Raw genomic sequence first — 9,119 nt, 5'->3', positions numbered from 1 at the left:
AGAACTCCTTAAAACTGCAAAGGCTCAATCTTAGACTGCAATCAAGTATTTAAATGCATAATTCGGGGGTCAGAAGTGTACAGCTAACCACAGGATCTAGACATAAGAACTTCTCAGTGGAACTACCCTGCAACATATTTTAATCTTATTACTCACTTAACTACAAAGGTATTTTTGCGAACAGAAAAAGGAAAACACATTACAAAAGCATAGGCAACTCATTCTCCCCTAACACAGGACAGACATTTAACTCAGTTATTCAAAAGCTCCCAGTACTATCACTTGGGTACTACAGTAAAAAGAAATGGAAGCTGTTACTTTCTATATTGAAACTCTCATACTTATTCATTTAATTTGCAATAATCAGAAAAGAGAAAACCAACTATTTTGACTTCAGACAAACTGAAATAAACCAGGGAAAATACCTCTTAGCATGCTAAAGAACCAATAATGTGGTTCTAAGTGGGCTCTCAGGCTTACTTAGACACTCTTCTATTGCCAGCTATAGGCTGTTGTAAGAGCCAGTTATTATTTTGCTACATGGCCCAATAGCATGGGTAAGATAATGCAAAATAATCTACTATTCACACATTAAGACAGTTATCTAGGGTATGTGAGAGAAATCATAATTCAGTCTATTTCCATTGGTTAAAGAGAAATCTAGAGGACTCAAATGAGTAGATGACTTCATTTAGGAAGAATTAAAGCAAGGCTCTTGTTGATCATACCAGTGGGGATGTTCATAGTATCAGTTTATCACAAATAGGTAGCACTCCCAAACTAACAAGGCAAATGGCTTCCACAGGTTTTCACACAAGTAAATAAATAAGAACCATCACCACAACCAAACAAAGCAAAACCAGGTTTGGTTCGTAAAGAAACTGAATAACATAAAGAGATAAATAAAGGAAATATTTATATATATATGTATTTTTATATAATGCATTATATATATGAAATATATATATATATATATATATAATGTTAACCTATCAAAGGTTAACACAAAAATCTGGTATTTCATACCACCACTGCTACTTCTCTCCTTCTATTGAATATTCTACAGGCATACTATGAACAACACAACTCAAAATTCTGAATGTAAATAGACTTATACCCAGACAAAGAAGGTTACTACATCTGCATCAAATTGTGTGTCTATTTATTTTCTGGTTGGCACAACCATAGCAAACACTAGTCTAAATTATTTAAGGCAATCTCTCAGTGAGTCATGAACATTTAAAACTTATTAGTATGTATTAGAACTTAAAATCAATGCAAAGTTTGCATATCTGCTTCCTACATAAATTAGTCTTTAAAGAATATTTTGTTCTGTGCTCTTTTAGATGAAATTCGCCTCATTTTCTAAATGAGTGCCTCCAGCTCTCACTTATTTTAGATGCCAAAGATTTTATTTGAATAAATGATAAGCGGGGAATGGAAATTAATTTGAACTTGCCTATCACATACATTCAGTTATAGTCCTTGGCCTTCTCTTGTCTTCCTGCTATTGCTGTAAAACAGTGTTTTAGAACTTCAATGTGCTCAGTTCTTCATGAAACGCCCCTTTCATACTCAGAGATGTGCACCCTATTCAGCGAGTACAGCATGAAAATAGCTATCAAGAGATTTTTCATTCTTGTGTTGGCCTTGGGAAAGCCAACCAGCCACAATATCCCCAACCACATAACACATATGTAACTACCATGAAAAGTACTTTCAGTTGTACCGAAGAAAAACTACTATATCAGAATGAACACTAGCATTTGTCACTCCTTGGAGAGTAAGGAAAGAGCCTTACTCTCTGTTGGCACCATTTTGATAGTGGGCTGCAGAGGATATAATAGTGGGATAATACTATGCAAGATTCAGGCTAGAAAGGGCTATGATACTGGACAGCAGAACATTGCTCTTCACTTGATTGAATGACTTTTTTTTTAAAAAAAATTATACTGTTATAATTTGCTGTCATTGATTTAATGCACTTCCCTTAGAAGTAAATTCCATTTAACAGCAAAAGTACTATTCCTTTTCCAGACATATAAGGCATAAGCACTGAGCACAGCCTATAGACAGCAGCAGTAGGGTTAAGGATTCCTGCCTAGTTCCTTGCAGGAAAGTTTTACTTCTTCCTACTGAGCATCTGAGTAATAGCAGCAACAGCTTTTAATAATTTACGTGTTTGTGTGCAGTTCCATGCAACCCTGTTTTAGCTCAGTTCTTTACTCCTAAAGATATGCCGTTGTCTCCTGCTTAGTATTTGACTTATCCCCTGCCACGATTTCGTTTATTTTTTGTCCTGAAAAAATAATGTTTTTCTTTTCTTTTTCTTTTTTTTCTTTAATGAATTCCTTTTGAACTTTGCTCTTTCAGAAACATAATCTGACAGGAGAGTTTTGTACATCTGTATCATGCTCATCTTTTAGTTCTCCAGACTCATCCTTTGACAGCTGGATCATTCTTATCCAGAGAAATACTCTGAACATGCAGACACTGTCTGGCGCCAGGTGCACTGCAGTTACTGAATGCCAGAATCACTCGGATGGCACGCAGGACCTTCAATTATTCTAATGTGATCTCTTGCTGTTCTTGGATTCATTCCGGTTGGAAAAGTCCAGCCGGCTTGCTTGAGCAATGCTCACACACTACTTTCTTACTCAAGGATCCTTCTTTTTCCTGAAGTTTGAAATAAGCTGGAAGAGTACATCACATCTGATTATTAACAGTTAAGAATATAGAATGGAATTCTAGGCTTTTGACCTGCATCACAAGAAATGACATTTCCAGTTTGAATATCCTCAAAGTTGCAGTACAGAATAACAGACTATGTCACCAGCTGCTAACCAGGGTGTCTTGTCCTTGCTAGTTTACTTGCACTGTGCTGTCTGGCTAAACGTATTGGCAAAAGTGGTTCCTTTTATCTCTTAGGCACCTTAGTTACTTATTTACTGCGAACACCAAAAAGGGGTTGTCTATCAAAATCCAACTAGTTCTTAATGGGAGCCATCATGCTTTTGGGTTTATCAGATACTTGGAATTCAGCTTTCTAAAGAGAAGGTACAAGTAAAGTATGTTCCACTGAATGCTTGTTCCTTCTGGCATTCTCCAAACTGCTGGCTCATGCCTGTTGAAAAATCAGTGTACGTCACCAGATAGCCTTTATAAATATATCCTATTCCATAGGCTTCTGTGAAATAAACATAATTCATGTAGGTAGAAAGCTCAAATGTCAGAAAAGTTTGATCTACATTTGTGATCTCTATTTCTCAGGTAAACAAAAGCTGTTCACTTTTATTGTTGCAAAATTCAGTAGACTAGCTTGCCAGGTGGTGACCTCTGTGCATCTTCAGAAATCAGCTATCTAAAAAAGTCTACACAAAAACATTCCAGAGCTATGGTACCAGAAGAGTCTGGGTTCTCATTCAGATCTCACCCTGTTTAGTTCTGGAGTTGTTCACAATGGCACACACAAGATCAGAATTAAGAGGCCCATTCTTACAATGAGAAAAAGTAATTAATTTTCTAGATTTGAAATGGAAATTATAACTGATGTTAATACGTAGGGAGAAATCACTGACTTGCTGAAAAACAATTCCACAAATCAAGGTTGCTGTTTCATGCAAGAGCATGGCAGCTCTTGCCCCACAGGCTTCAGCATTCTTATTGTCCTAGAGTGATATAGCTAAAGCTAGGGAAGGGGCTAGTAGGAAGCTCTCATCCTGGACTGAATATGGTAAACCAGAAGGTAATTTGGGCCATAGAATATTTGCAAACAGATTATTTCCTTCTGTCACAAACTCTTTATTTGCTTCCCTTTGCTTAAAGAAAACAAAATCAGATGAAATAAAAATAAATTACAATTTCTGCTATTTTTGGCATGTGTATGAACTTAGAAATACGCAGTTGGTAACCCAGGAGACAGCAGACATCTGTTAAATTCATGCAGTCGATATAAGGTAAGTAGTGACAACTTATGCTCCCTACACAACCCCACAGAACTACGTTCCAGGCCCTTACAGGGAGCCCTTCAGTCCTCACCCCCCTTCACCACCATGTACAACAAAATCAACCAGCTGGGTAGGCTCTGGGGTGCTGACTGCCATGCAAAGAGCAGGGACCGATCCCAACCTGGTTTCACAGCAGGACCAAACATCCATCAGAAGGTACGGCTTTTCGGCTGGAATTCAATAAAAGCCCATACTCAAAAGGAACCTGACTCAGCTGCTCATTGCCAAAGATTCTTGGTAGTTGATTGCTTAGTTGAGACAACAAATTTGTTAAAATTAATTGCCGATTTGTTTGTTTCAGCTTTTTAATAGGAACAGGCTTTTCTTCCAAGAGACTGTGAAGTGCATGCAAACGTCTGGAAAATTCAGCTTTTGCCCTGAAAATGATTCAGAACAGCTATGCAGCTGTTCTCCTGGAATATTTTCAAATGTGTTCAATAAACCTTAAAGATTTGTTACAGAGTGGTGACAGAATTATTTTGCTTGACTAACTTCACATTTTCATGAACTGTGAAAGCTTAAACTTTGAGAGAAGATAGCTTGTACTGATTTGGATGATTAATAGGCAAGAAAGTTTTAAATGAAGAGCACCACCAGGATTCTAAGACACTGACACCACCACTCTGTCAGTTATTCCGGCCTCAAGAAGCTTGCTTTCCAAGGACAGCTGCGTAATGCTCACCGTCCTCAGGACCTGTACATTTTCTATCTCATAGGTGCAAAATTCAGCTGCTTTTTTTTTTTTCTATAGCTGTTCATGACACATGAGAAAAGGTAAAGAAAAAAGCCTGAATTAGCACACATTTTCATGATTTTAAATCAATCCTTATTAGTTTAAGCTCATCTTCCTGATTTTCAGTCATTGCTCCCAAAACACTTTCTAGATGTTTTCAATGAATTTATACTTGCTTCAGCTGTTTCCTCTCGCTAAGCAAGGCCCTAATTCAAGCAACCATTTAATTGTTGTTGTTTTTTTTAAATTTAAACATGTCATTAAGCTTTGTGAACATTAATTTGTCACAGAGGTAACATTAACAGCCCCAATTCAGAAATGGGCATAACCCCTTGTTGAAAGATGGCCCTCACTAGGATGCCTTCCTCAGTCAGTACTTCCATGTTATGGTGTGAGATTTTCAAGGGCACTCAAATTAATTTAGCAGACCAAATGTTGTTCACTTGCAGGTTGGCATTTTTGAAAAATTACACTGTTGCTGAACAAGGCTGGATTTGGAGATGGTTTTGAAAAGCTTTGCTGAATTGCAGCCTTATTCTGTTCATCTATTTCAGCATAGAAATGTATAGTCCAAGCTTCCAATTTATTTCTGGCTCTCATATTTCTTCTCTCACATTTCTATTGGTAACCACCACAAGCCATCTGCTTCCACCTGCTTCATCCTCTCCTTCTATAACATAAACCTCCAGTGTATCCCTGAAGGATATTGTCTAGCAGGGGATAAAAAAAAAGTAGCATTTCTTTTAAACATTCCTTTAACTTGATGTCTTGGGACTGGATTTCATCCTAACCGCTGAACAACGCAGCCTCCCACAGATTGTGTCCTTCCTGTCATGAAGCAGCCAAAAGCAGTTCTGATAAGCACACACCACCGCAAAGTGCTACCTTCTCTGTCCTGTACTCTGCATCTCTGACCAGTATAATTCAATAAACCGTATTCTCATCTTCCCTTTATCTCCCTTTCTACTGATAGTTCTGTGAACAAATCAAATCTGTGAACAAATCAAATATGTTCATTTTTTTCTACAACAAATTACATTCTCTTCCAGGTCAGAGTCAGTGATTACTGTTCTTCATGTCCATCACTTTTTCTTTCCCAAACATCTCTCTCCTCTTACAAACACTTTAATTTTGTGCTACTTTTCTTGCCTCGGATGCATCTAGCTGCTGAGACTCGGTCAGAAGGCTACCTCCTGTTTTCACCCCTGGATATCTGCTTACTGAGCCTTCTGCATTCCTAGCCTGCAAACTCCATCAGCAATATGCAGCCAATGAAAGATGTGTAGTGAGATGGAAGCATTCAAACTGCTCCTTTAGCTCCGGAGAGAACAGTTTTGACATTCCTGCACTTTTATCACCATGGACTTAAACTTCATATAAGCATCTATAACCTTTCCTAATTGAAAGACACAGAGAAAATCCAGGCACAACTCACTGGTGGCTATGCATGCTATATGCCCTACTCTTATGCCAGTCTGATGAGTCTCCTGCAGATTATTTCCACAAGCAACCTTAATTGCAGAAACATCTTTTAACAGCATGCATTTGACTTCCAAGTTATCTAACTAATAATTTACATGCTGTAAAACATGACCACTATTATTCAATCAGAGACTGGAAAATGATTTCATGAGATGCAGATAACCAAAGAACAGGAATTTTAATGACAAAATGCATCTGCTTCAAAGAGTTTAGAGCCTGAAAAATGTTCACAGAAAAGTACTAGAGAACACACAGGTATCTTCAGCTTAAAAATGGACCACAGATAGGTCCCACTAATCTCATCACTCATCCCAAAAATATGATGAACAGTATCTCATTTGTGATTTTTCCCTTAAAACTCAATTGCTACTTCTGTTCTGCAACATCCTGAAAAGTCTCCACTACATATCAAATGCATATGGAAGATGAAATAGTTCTGGAAAACAAAGCAGACCAAAATATTCTGGATGGTTACTTGATCAAAACCATTCAGCATTTTGCAATGTATTTAATCCAAAAATTAAATTAATTAGGAAAACATTAACACTGGAATACTTAGACTATTTGTCAAATAATATTTTGCATTCAAATGTATTTGATTATCTAAATGTAATTAGAATATTTAAATTTTAAAACATCACAATTCTAAACTACATGACTAAATTTTTGGATATGAAAAATGTTTCATTTCACCTCCCAAAAACCTTTATATTTCATTTCACTGCAATGACTTAAGGCTAGGATGAATTGCCCTCTACATGTTCCCATTTCTTCCCTGGCCTTTGAGCAGATGAATCTAATTATCTAATTTAGGTGAGATTTCAAGATTCATACATAACATTAATAAGAGGAGAATTAAAAAAATGAAGCAAACCTATTTGCTCTTTCACAGTTCTCATTTCTATAAATGGGAATACAGTCTTGTTTCCCTATGGCCGAACAGCAAGTTCTTGGCACAGGATTCAGTCACATTGTTTGAAAGCTTTGTGGTTAAACAAGCTTTCATCTGGCAATGGAGCAAGGCTTACTTTGAACACTGAGACTTAGTTCTAGTGTGATCCTATCATGAAATAAGAACTCCCAAAACAAAGAGCTGAACATTTGGGATAGCAATTTTTCAGCTATCAGAAGCTGGAATCTCCAGATGACATATTGCTGACCGCTGAGTGGCAGTGTAAGGAAAACAATGGCAAAAACAAAGTGAAAATCCATGCAGTCTGTTGCTGAATTCATAACGTCACAGAAACTACATGAGCATTCCAACAAAATATCCCCATTTGGAAAGACATGTTTTATCAGAGAACACGTGCTGATGTGCCATACTGTGTCCTAGCCATGTTAGCTGTTTACGGTATTCCATATACAAAGGATTTAGTAAGGAATCTGCATCTGTATCTTAAATACATACCGTGTTTAAGAGAAGATTAGAAAACCTTTAGCTTCTTTAAGAAAATTCGTAGAAAGTTTGTGGCTGTCTGTTAGATTATATAGGACTTTGCCCAAAAAGCTGAAGGACCATAAATCAATGTGTCAGTAAGATGGATATTGTGAAAACAAAAAAAAACAAAAAAAGAACAAAACCCAGCATTCAATACCAAGTGAATATATAAAAATAAATAAATAAATAAAACCTTCCTGAAGAAAGTTCTGGAACTGAGGAATATCAGCAACATGTATTGTGTTTGTTATATACAGCTATAATAAAATAATTGCCCAAAACGGTAACCTTGAGTGTGGGTTTTTTTGAGCTTTCCAATAACACTGCAAAAACAGACAAAAAAAACTTTCTGACACCGAGAACTATGAATTACCTCTATTAAATACCAGAAACACAGACCAAACTTCAGATACACAAGTCAAAAAAGTGAGGAGAAAACTTCAACCAAGCTAATAGATTAAGTAGTTGCACTAAGGTTTATTAATGAGAGCCCAAAATAGCCATAATGGGCTACCATTCATAATCTAGTAACACCTATCCACCCACCTTCTGTGATCAACAGAAATCAGGAAGAATACAAAAACACATTGGGATGAAATATTAGTGTTACCAAAAAGGAATTCAAATACAATCTCACAGTTCTTCAGTTTGCACACTTCCCTCTGCTTGTTAAATACTCCACTGTATTGATGATTATTGACTAAAACAGCACAACAGGAAAATTTAAAAATTGAATGTGGAAACTGAGAAAATATGTCTTGTTTGCAAATAGCTAATTTAAAAAAAAAAAAAAGTAAAATATGAAAGCAAGGAAGAAGTTGCAGTGCATTGTATGCAGAAAAGTGGTAACAAATGGCTGGTCGCAAAAGTCCACAGGCTAGAAAGACACAAGCAAAACAGAAGTCTCTTTCAAGATACAGTATTTCTACACAAAAGATTAATCCTTCCTCCTTTTATGCTGCTGCTTAAGATGTGGGTTCATGTGCAACTTAAACGCATCTGAACCCACACTCACATCTACACGTCCCTGCCCTTTTTTGTGTCACCACTAGAAATTGTTGGTACGTGGCAAGCCAGATCAAGTTGCTGATACAGCTGAAAGTTAATTTGTTTTCTTCCTTCTGATGCCTCCATGGCCACACAACTGCTAGCGCCACCAAGGAAAGCGGTGCACAATCATTCCTGGGTATGAGGAAAAGATAGGATTGCCCTTTTCAGCAGCAGCTACAGGCTCTTTAAGTGATTTATGACAGCAAACCTGGGAAAGTAAGATCGTAGAATAACCACATTTTTTTCTAATCTTTCCTACTACTCCGAATTATGAGAAGCCTGAAACACCCAGTTAGAGAAGTTGCAATCAAGTAGGCCACAAGCTACCAAGCACCAGAAAGCAGTCTTCCAAGACAAGCAGCTCAGTGCATTCACAGACTTTCTGTGCAAGAAGTGTTGAACATATGCT

This window comes from Cygnus olor, chromosome 9 (assembly GCF_009769625.2).
Source record: "Cygnus olor isolate bCygOlo1 chromosome 9, bCygOlo1.pri.v2, whole genome shotgun sequence".
NCBI lineage: Eukaryota > Metazoa > Chordata > Aves > Anseriformes > Anatidae > Cygnus > Cygnus olor.
The sequence above is the reverse complement of the archived record's forward strand: the minus strand, read 5'-3'. Positions refer to the sequence as shown.